Raw genomic sequence first — 10,134 nt, 5'->3', positions numbered from 1 at the left:
TTTATTTTGTGTGTGAATCCCCTGGCTGTGATTAGTCAGACAGATATATAGTTCCAAATACAGTAGTTTTGATAACATCACAGTGTTTACACTTACAGGGGAATGATTATAAATAATAATAACTTAATATTATTTGATATAACTTTGTGGCTGAGAATAAAACTTTTTTTGTGTGTGTGTGTCCCTTGGCTGTATTTAGACAGACATATAGTTCCAAATATAGTAGATTTGATAGCGTCACAGTGTTTACACTTTTCAGAGGAATCAGCGAATGCTTTTCTTACAGTTGGCATAATAGTTCTCTCTGCATATTAAACTAGAATAGGAAAAGCGTCGTAGCACCGTCAAACAGGTTTTAACCATGGCGGACAAACTAAAGACAGATTATACTCTATTGTCCAGTTAAGACTATTTATAGTTAAGCTCATGTTAAATTATCTCGCCAATAGTAACACACACTGTCAAGGCTGAATCATGAAGTCATCTTCTATAACTCAAGACTGTACCCCCGGCCGGGCGGATTCCATGCCGAGGAGGAAGCAGAAAACAGCCCAGCTGACATACATTTTCCCCAGTCCCTTTGCCAACCCCCCTCCCAGTTAGTCACACACCACCACGCCAACACTGCCTCTGGCACACAGGAGCTGGAGCAGTACCAAATGATTATATACGCTTATTTTCATACAAACACACATCATCCCTCTCTCACGTACATCTGTAGACAGTCAGGAAGACTGTCGCACTTAATGGATTTGTCATAAATGGATTCCATGTTGTGCACACAATTGTCTCACTTGCTGACCATGTTTTATGCGCACGGCCTCTTGTTACCGATTGCACCTGGTTTGCCAGAACAGAAGAAGGAAAAAAATCCACACAGCCTAATTAATGTACCGTGTCAGTAAAGCCTCTTTGCTTGTAGCCTGAAATCTTTCACTGCTTAATACAGGATAATTATGCTGGATTCTCCCTCTCTAATAAAGAAGAATGCTTTGAAAGCACTGGCAGGCTGAGCATCAGCCCCTCTGATGAGAGAATAAGAGATATCTGTGTAATTATTCACTTCTCTTTGTGCAAATGGCATGATTACGGTGCGATCAGACTAATGCACCTGAACCAGTACAGACATATACATGAGTACAATGCACAAAAGATTCTCTAAAAATACACACACCTGTGTAGACACACACACCGGGGTAAGTGAGAGGTGCTGATTGGGGGTTTAGGTATAAATACAATTGGCAGTAGTAAAATGCTAAATAGTCTACAAATGAATCACCATCACTAAGTTTCTGACAACACCTTCATTTTTTTTTTTTTTTTTTCTACATGTTGGAATGTTTGAGGTAGAATAGTTGGTAACACTTTATTTCAATGGTCCACTTTAGACATTCTACTAACTATAGTGACTTTGCAATTACATGTCAACTAACTCTCATTAAAGTATTAGTACTGTCTGCTTAATATCTGCAATAATTTTGATGGTCCCCCAAAAGACATTCTACTGACATTCTACACAGACAAGGCTTAAGCCTAGTCCCAGACTAAAATGCATGTTTGAGCTGTTTTAATTATCGGCAACTTGCACTGACATATCTTAAAATAGCCTATGCCATTGTTTTGTCTCAAGATGCACACCAGTAATGTTTTTTCCAAGGCATGTTTATAAAAAGCTACTTAAATGTCCTGGTTGAACTAATCCTGGCTTAGTCTAAGCCCTGTCTGTGAAACCGAGCCAGAATGTCTAAAGTGAACCATCGAAATAAAGTGTAACCAAATAGTTTACAAGAGCACAAGTCTAAACATGAAACTGTAAAAGTGGACTAGCGAGTAGATGAGTTTACCTGTTAAAAGCTTTGACGTTTAATGTACCAACAACCTCTTTAGTCCCATTTAGAGTTGGGTTTTACTGATGCAGTTTATGCTGTAGAATAAAATGGGAACATGAGCTTGTGTTAACCTCAGACATTATTTTAGGCATTTAATCAAAAACCAATTAACTTTGCGATTGATGATGGAACCAGAAGTTCAAAAAGGATTTCCCCTCAGAGTGAGAAATGGAAAACCTGGAATGGACTCAGAGCGACCAAAAAATGGTTCTTCCATGACATTGCATGGAAATTTGTTTATGAACTGCAAATTACATACAGTAGGCCCCATAAACAACATGAATATCGTTCTGTTCATTGTCTTCAAATAACCATGGAATCGCGTGTGACTGTTTTACTAAGTGAAAGTGTCACTTCCCTGGATTTTCTCAGCACCCAACTCTCCAAACCCCGACAGGTCTATCCCCACTCCTGCTAGGTGAGAAGGAGATGACAGAGAAGCAGAAATTGAAGTTTCTCAGCAAGTGGGAGCCCACGCAGACACGCTTTGACACTTGTCTGGAGGCTAAATATAAATGCTTGTTAGCTGAGCATCATATATCGATCCTTTGCGCTCCTGGCACCTGTCAGGGTGTTTTCTTTCTTCACATGGTTGACGTGTCACCCTTTGCCCAGTCACTCTTATTCTTATATATTGTGTTTACTGTATGGTCCTTCCACAGCCCCTTCTGAGGCGCTGATATAGATGTTGTCAGCTCAGTCATCTGATCGAACGATATGCTGAACGATTTAATAATAAAGAGCCTGATATGTGTGACAAGGCATCAGCATTTCTACACGGATATGACAGACGTCTGTAAAAGGATGTCTTCACAGTCTGAGATGTGATACACAGGTCAGCATGTCTGGCTGCTGATATTTTCATGCTTAGCTACTTTGAAACTGCTAAGATAATTATAGTTTAACAGTAATCAATCTAGTAATCTTATCGACACTCTTTGGCTTAATTCAATCATATAGTGACTCCATAAACTGGAAATAAGTTTTCTTAAATACTTTGTGGTAAATAACTGATTTAAATAAAATATATAAAGTTAAATGTGAATTAAAAAAACTTCACTGAATTTACACACTTATACATACATCTAACTCCACGCAATACATCTAACAATTACCCTTTGATAAAAACATACGAGAATATACAGTAAATGTATAGACTTTATACCTTTACACATCCCTAAGATCCAAATCCCCTACATAAACTGTTCTGAATACCAAAAAATGAATGAAACATCAACAATTCAAAGGAAAAAATGCAGTCCCAACTGAAATTGAGTTTACACAATGAAATAAAATTTTACAAGACTTGTTGTATTAGACTATTTAATTAGTTAAGCAAACAGCTAAATTATTTTTATATCTCAATTAATTTTATTTTTTATTTAATTAATTTTTTTAATTAATTTTATTTTAATGAAAAATGTGGCACAAACAATGACAAATTTAGACGAGAAACCACTAATAAAACACTACTTTATATTTAATAATTTAAATGATGTATACAATACTTATTTATAATATTTGTATTTTTTTATGTACATTTTTATTCACAATTTAAATTTTCTACACTTTGTTATGTTGTATGTGGTATATTCTTAAACTAATACAACTATAAAACAAGAAAAATAATAATATTTAATCCATCCATTCTCCATTCTGCTTATTCTCTCTCTCTCTCTCTCTCTCTCTCTCTCTCTCTCTCTCTCTCTCTCTCTCTCTCTCTCTCTCTCTCTCTCTCTCTCTCTCTCTCTCTCTTCCATATTCTAAGGGGACATTCCATAGACATAATGATTTTTTATACTGTACAATCTGTATATTCTATTCCCTTTAAACTAACCCTACCCCTAAACCTACCCATCACAGAAAACCGTCTGCATTTTTACATTTTCAAAAAACATCACTTAGTATGATTTATAAGCTGTTTTCCTCATGAAAAAAAAAAAAAAAAGGGGGATAATGGGAATTCGGATATCTTTTCTTCACCTTTGTTATTCATATTGTTCACCTACATTAGCCAACACCTACATTAACCAACATATCCTTTAAAAATATGAATGTGTGTTGTAGCCACGTCCTGTAAAACTGGAAACGCAGAGCATTACAGGTCGGAGAGATTTCCAATATTGCCCCGCTCCTCTGAAGGTCCCCTTCAGCCTGTAGCCCGCCACATGAGATCAAAGCAGCAAATCGATACGCAAAACACAGGAATACCGGCAAGACGAATGGGCTTTGAATGGGGAAGTGAAGAGGGAAATGGATTTTTAAGTTGGCCTGGAAAGCATTTGCAAGTGGCATTTAAAACAGAGGGGGACTATAAGGGAGAGGTCGCTCGGGCAGTAAAGAACCTCTCCGCCAAAGTGCATGTCCATTATGATCACATTCATTACACAAGCTTAAGCACCAACACATGCCCTGGCTTGTTGATTCCTAACTAAAGAGAGTAATTGTAGAACTGTGCAGTCTGTGCTTAATGTCAAGTGTCAAGCTTTTATTGAAAGTAATAAATAAGCTTGATAATTGAACCTGCACTGATGGGACTACAAGGTTGTAACTAAATCACAGTGCCAATTTCCTTATAACAAATTAGCCTCAACCTTGAGAGGGTTTGGTGTTAAAAAATAAGTCCTATAAACTTCCAGAACAAACCTGAAGAATCTCAAAGACATATACGCTAATGAGAGCAATGACTTCACTCACAGTTCTTTAAAATGATTGAAGTGACCTGGAATCTAGTGGCATATAGATTTATTCTCCACTTAGGGACAAACGTTTGGTTTCATTAGAGCAGGACCCTTCACTTCAATACTGATGCTACTGATAAAAGTTGTATTGATGCTTTCCCTCGCTCATTAGCCCTCTAGGATAGAATGCTAATATGTGCTATCCTGTTGTTACTTTTTCATTGGTTGGTGAGAAAATTAAGTTTCTAGTTATTTCTTCAACTATGGGCACTTTTGGCCCTGTGGACTTTAAGAAAGTAAACTCTCTTAAAATACTTTTCACAGTCGTAATAGTTTATTTACGTTGCGCACTAACAATGTCCAACATATACCACAGGAGAATTATATCTTTTTTCTGAAAGTGATGGCAAATCCTTTCTGAAATGAATGACAAATTTAGTATCGTTCCTGCTTAAATGATGTAGTGTTGGAGAGTGTTCTGTGGTGGAAATGCCGTTTAAATTGTTTATTTTTATTTAGATAAAATGGTTGACACCTTATCCTACTGAGGTTTTATTGTGATATTTTCACTTTTCAGGTGGATCATTATACCAGATTGCATTGCTAGATGTGTATGTAGATCGTTTTTTTCTTTTTCTTTTTTTCTTCATATTCCTCATATTTTAGCCAGCTTTAAATGCTTTGCCAGGAATGTGATGGACACGTAGTAAAGCATCATAATAACAAGGTGCGAATATGAGAGAGATTGAAGATGGACAGCGGGACAACCATCACGTCCAAGTGGACATCCGAGCATGCAGTCCCGGGCCATTATTCCAAACTTCAAATTCATCCAGTGGTAATTTAACATTTCATTGTAGCTTTGGGCGCTCACGCAGAGCGAGGACTGAATGTAGTCGATGGCGAAAAGCTGAAAATTACAAACTGTGTGCGAGTGCCAATACCCAGCCGGCGTTCCCAATGAATAAAGTCTTTTGGATTACACCAAGCTCCTGCTGTTCACATTTGCAATTCCAACTTAAATCTCTCTCCGTGCCCTTGTTTTGAAATAAACGTGTGTTTGGAGCCGGATGAGCGCGAGTGTGTAGGCCTATGTGGAACGTTAAAATGCTATGGGCGCTTCTTAAGTGATATACGCACCCCTAATTTCAAAACGCAAGCGTTGGAGTCGAAAGAGCTCAGAGTGCTGACTCGGATGCAAATGTTGTTTTGGCATAAGTGGGAAAAGATGGCCTTCTTCGTAAAAAAGTGTTTTAGTAACATTCCATAAATGTGCTGAGCGTCTTCTCATAGTCTGGTCTGCATATCTGCTGAGGAGGTTTGGGGAAATGTGCCCCCGTAAGAGGTTTTCTATGCATCTGTGTCTTGGTGAGAAATGATAATGGGATATGTGGCATGTTAGCAGTTTCAGTGCAGCATCAATAGGAATAAACGCTCTGGCAAAGCGCCTCACTCTTATTATCAGACCTCTCAAAGAGCACGCGGGATTCATTAAGTTTTCATTTTCATTCACTTAACGGAAGTTGGAAGCTAAGAACAATATTATTAAATCTTAACCATGACAAAGTCTGTCGTTTAAGAGTGAAGTCAAATAGAAAAACAATCCACGCACACTCCTCCAAACAACTCCTCCACCTCGCGTGGAATCAGAAAGTATTTTTACCGCCACCTCGAACTGCCTCGTGTCGCCTCATTCATCTCTCCGCAAAATTCCCTCTTAGCCCCTTGCTGGACCTAATCCATTATCTTTCACCCACAGAAACAATATCCCAGACTGCCAAGCGGCAGACATGCTTCTCTCCGCAGGATGTGAGTGGAAGACGGGGACCTCGGCATTAACCTTTCAGTCGGCTCCTCACAGAAACGCTTAAGTCCACAGTTCATGTAAATCACCGCACCACTGTTGGCAGCTCACAGAATAGACTGGTGCCGATTTCATTTCAGTCCTTTTAATTAATGTCATCTAATTCCTTCACCCCCCATTTCTTAATTGTGTCAGCATTCTTTGAAGAAAATCACAATGTGTAATAGCAGCCAGTGGGAGCGCCTGAACTGGTTGCTTATTGAAACTTTAACCCAATAAGAAGACATTTTCCATAGGGTGCAGTTAAAGTGAACGTGCTGCCAGAGGTGACTGGATCATAAAAGCCGCTTTAAAACTATCTTAACAATGTTTAAGATGTTATTCCACTGGAACAAAATCTCCCCGAGTCTCGCGGCTAAAACTCATTAAGGTTACCTTTTTCTTTGTTTTCATCTCTCTGTGCAGACATAGCCTACAATTATTTCTGATTTCCTGAGTTTTATCTAAACATCATTTCAATGAAATGTATAGGCTATAGAGTGCTGCAGGTATCATGCCAGTGACAAAAACCCAAAAGGATTTTTCCATAGGCTTTTGGATTAAAAGCTAAAGGTAGGCTATAAACAAACTACTCCAGGGCAGGGTCCCAAGACTTCAACATCACCATAACTAGGCTTCCGACAACTCTTTCCGTTTTTATCCAAAAATCCTTTTCCCAGAAAGTTTGAGTTAGAAAATTCTACTTGATCAAACTGATCTGATTACTCTCTAGAACCCCAATGCCTGGATTCACAGATATGGCTTAGATTAAGCCAGGATTAGGCCTTAGTTCAATTAGGACATTAATCTTTTACAAACCCGATTCCAAAAAAGTTGGGACACTGTACAAATTGTGAGTAAAAAAGGAATGGAATAATTTACAAATCTCATAAACTTATATTTTATTCACAATAGAATGTAGATAACATATCAAATGTTGAAAGTGAGACATTTTGAAATGTCATGCCAAATATTGGCTCATTTTGGATTTCATGAGAGCTACACATTCCAAAAAAGTTGGGACAGGTAGCAGTAAGTGTCACAAGTTTGTCCTGTCTTGTTTTGCACTTGGGTGTTTGTTATGTTGAGCCATGTGCTCGTGTTCATTGTTAGCCCCGCCCTTCTTGTTATCTTGTTATTGGTTTAATTAATTCCACCTGTTGTCATCGTTACCTTCTTTTGTTTGCCTCCCTATTTAGTCTCCTTGTGTCTGTTGTATTGTGCTGTTACGTTGTCTAATGTTCTTGTGTTTTGTTTCCAGTGTTTAAGTTTGTTAATATATTCTAGTGTTTTCCCCCCGCGTGGGAGTTTTGTTTTGTTCTTGTATTTTTGCCTTTTCCTTTATTAAATTCCTATTTTTCTGCAATTGAGTCCTCAGTTTTGTTTTTTGAACCGATCGTGACAATAAGAGGCCGAAAAAGTTAAATGTACATATAAGGAACAGCTGGAGGACCAATTTGCAACTTATTAGGTCAATTGGCAACATGATTGGGTATAAAAAGAGCCTCTCAGAGTAGCAGTGTCTCTCAGAAGTCAAGATGGGTAGATGATCACCAATTCCCCCAATGCTGCGGCGAAAAATAGTGGCGCAATATCAGTGAGTTTCTCAGAGAAAAATTGCAAAGAGTTTGAAGTTATCATCATCTACAGTGCATAATATCATCCAAAGATTCAGAGAATCTGGAACAATCTCTGTGCGTAAGGGTCAAGGCCGGAAAACCATACTGGATGCCCATGATATTCGGGCCCTTAGACGGCACTGCATCACATACAGGAATGCTACTGTAATGGAAATCACAACATGGGCTCAGGAATACTTCCAGAAAACACTGTCGGTGAACACAATCCATCGTGCCATTCGCCGTTGCCGGCTAAAACTCTTTAGGTCAAAAAAGAAGCCATATCTAAACAGGAACCAGAAGCGCAGGCGTTTTCTCTGGGCCAAGGCTCATTTAAAATGGACTGTGGCAAAGTGAAAAACTGTTCTGTGGTCAGACGAATCAAAATTTGAAGTTCTTTTTGGAAAACTGGGACGCCATGTCATCCGGACTAAAGAGGACAAGGACAACCCAAGTTGTTATCAGTGCTCAGTTCAGAAGCCTGCATCTCTGATGGTATGGGGTTGCATGAGTGCATGTGGCATGGGCAGCTTACACATCTGGAAAGGCACCATCAATGCTGAAAGGTATATCCAAGTTCTGACAATGCCAGACCACATACTGCATCAATTACAATACCATGGCTGCGTAGAAGGATCCGGGTACTGAAATGGCCAGCCTGCAGTCCAGATCTTTCACCAATAGAAAACATTTGGCGCATCATAAAGAGGAAGATGCGACAAAGAAGACCTAAGACAGTTGAGCAACTAGAAGCCTGTATTAGACAAGAATGGGACAACATTCCTATTCCTAAACTTGAGCAACTTGTCTCCTCAGTCCCCAGACGTTTACAGACTGTTATAAAAAGAAGAGGGGATGCCACACAGTGGTAAACATGGCCTTGTCCCAACTTTTTTGAGATGTGCTGATGCCATGAAATTTAAAATCAACTTATTTTTCCCTTAAAATGATACATTTTCTCATTTTAAACATTTGATATGTCATCTATGTTGTATTCTGAATAAAATACTGAAATTTGAAACTTCCACATCATTGCATTCTGCTTTTATTCACAATTTGTATAGTGTCCCAACTTTTTTGGAATCGGGTTTGTATAAATTTGCCTTATAAACAAACATTACTGGTGTGCATCTTGAGACAAAACAATGGCACTGACATATAAGAAATGTCCGTGCAAGTTGCTTTCAATTTAAAACAGCTCAAACATGCATTTTAGTCTGGGCCTAGGCTTAAGCCTTGTCTGTGAAACTGTGGGTAGTGTGTGAAATGGGTTTAGGGGGTATTCTTATATTTCAACATGCATTGGTTGTTGTAAAAATGTGGTGCTGGCTTGTGCTGTATATAATGCAAGGAAATTAAGTTTTCTGAAACTTTTAATCAATTGGTTCACAAACTGATTCACTCTACCAAATTCACACAAACCAATTTAAAGAGTTCTATTGAAAGTGTAATCTATTAAATGCAATTAAAAAATCATCTAATACCATTAAACAAGAAGTGTCTGTATAATTTGTGTTATTTTATTAAATCGTAGGGCTTGTTGTGTTTTTTTTTAATGGAGAGCTTGGTTAATCAGGTCAATATGAGACTTCAATGCAACGCTTCCTTTTTATATAATTATTTTACAAATATGCCTTTTCTTTCTTTCTTCTTTTTATTTTTATTTTTATAAATGTATAAAACTGATCCCAGATCAGATAAAAACCATATAGACACTGGTTCGTGTGTTCACAGAGATCACCCTGGAAATCAAAGGTCTGTTCTGTGCGGACCTCGAACCCGGGTCTCCGGCGTGGGAGTCGGGCGCTCTAACAAGGAGGCTAAAAACTGATGTTTCTAGTATCACTCGCTAGAGCGCCTCTTGACATCAGGGAAGTGAGGTTTTACTCGCACAGCGACTGCTAGGCCTCCGTTACACTCACCCCCCTAAACCACACTCCCATCCGGGTCACGGCACCAATGTAACCCCTCACCCAGGACCTACTCGCCCCGCTCTCTGCGGGCCTCGAACCCTGGTCTCTGGCATTGTGGGAGCCGGGCATTTTATTTCTTACCTTCAAATATTCTCCCATAAGAACAGCATACATAAAGCTCTCTTTTTT

This window comes from Abramis brama (assembly GCF_963993115.1).
Source record: "Abramis brama genome assembly, chromosome: 17".
NCBI classification, from domain to species: Eukaryota; Metazoa; Chordata; class Actinopteri; order Cypriniformes; family Leuciscidae; genus Abramis; species Abramis brama.
The sequence above is the reverse complement of the archived record's forward strand: the minus strand, read 5'-3'. Positions refer to the sequence as shown.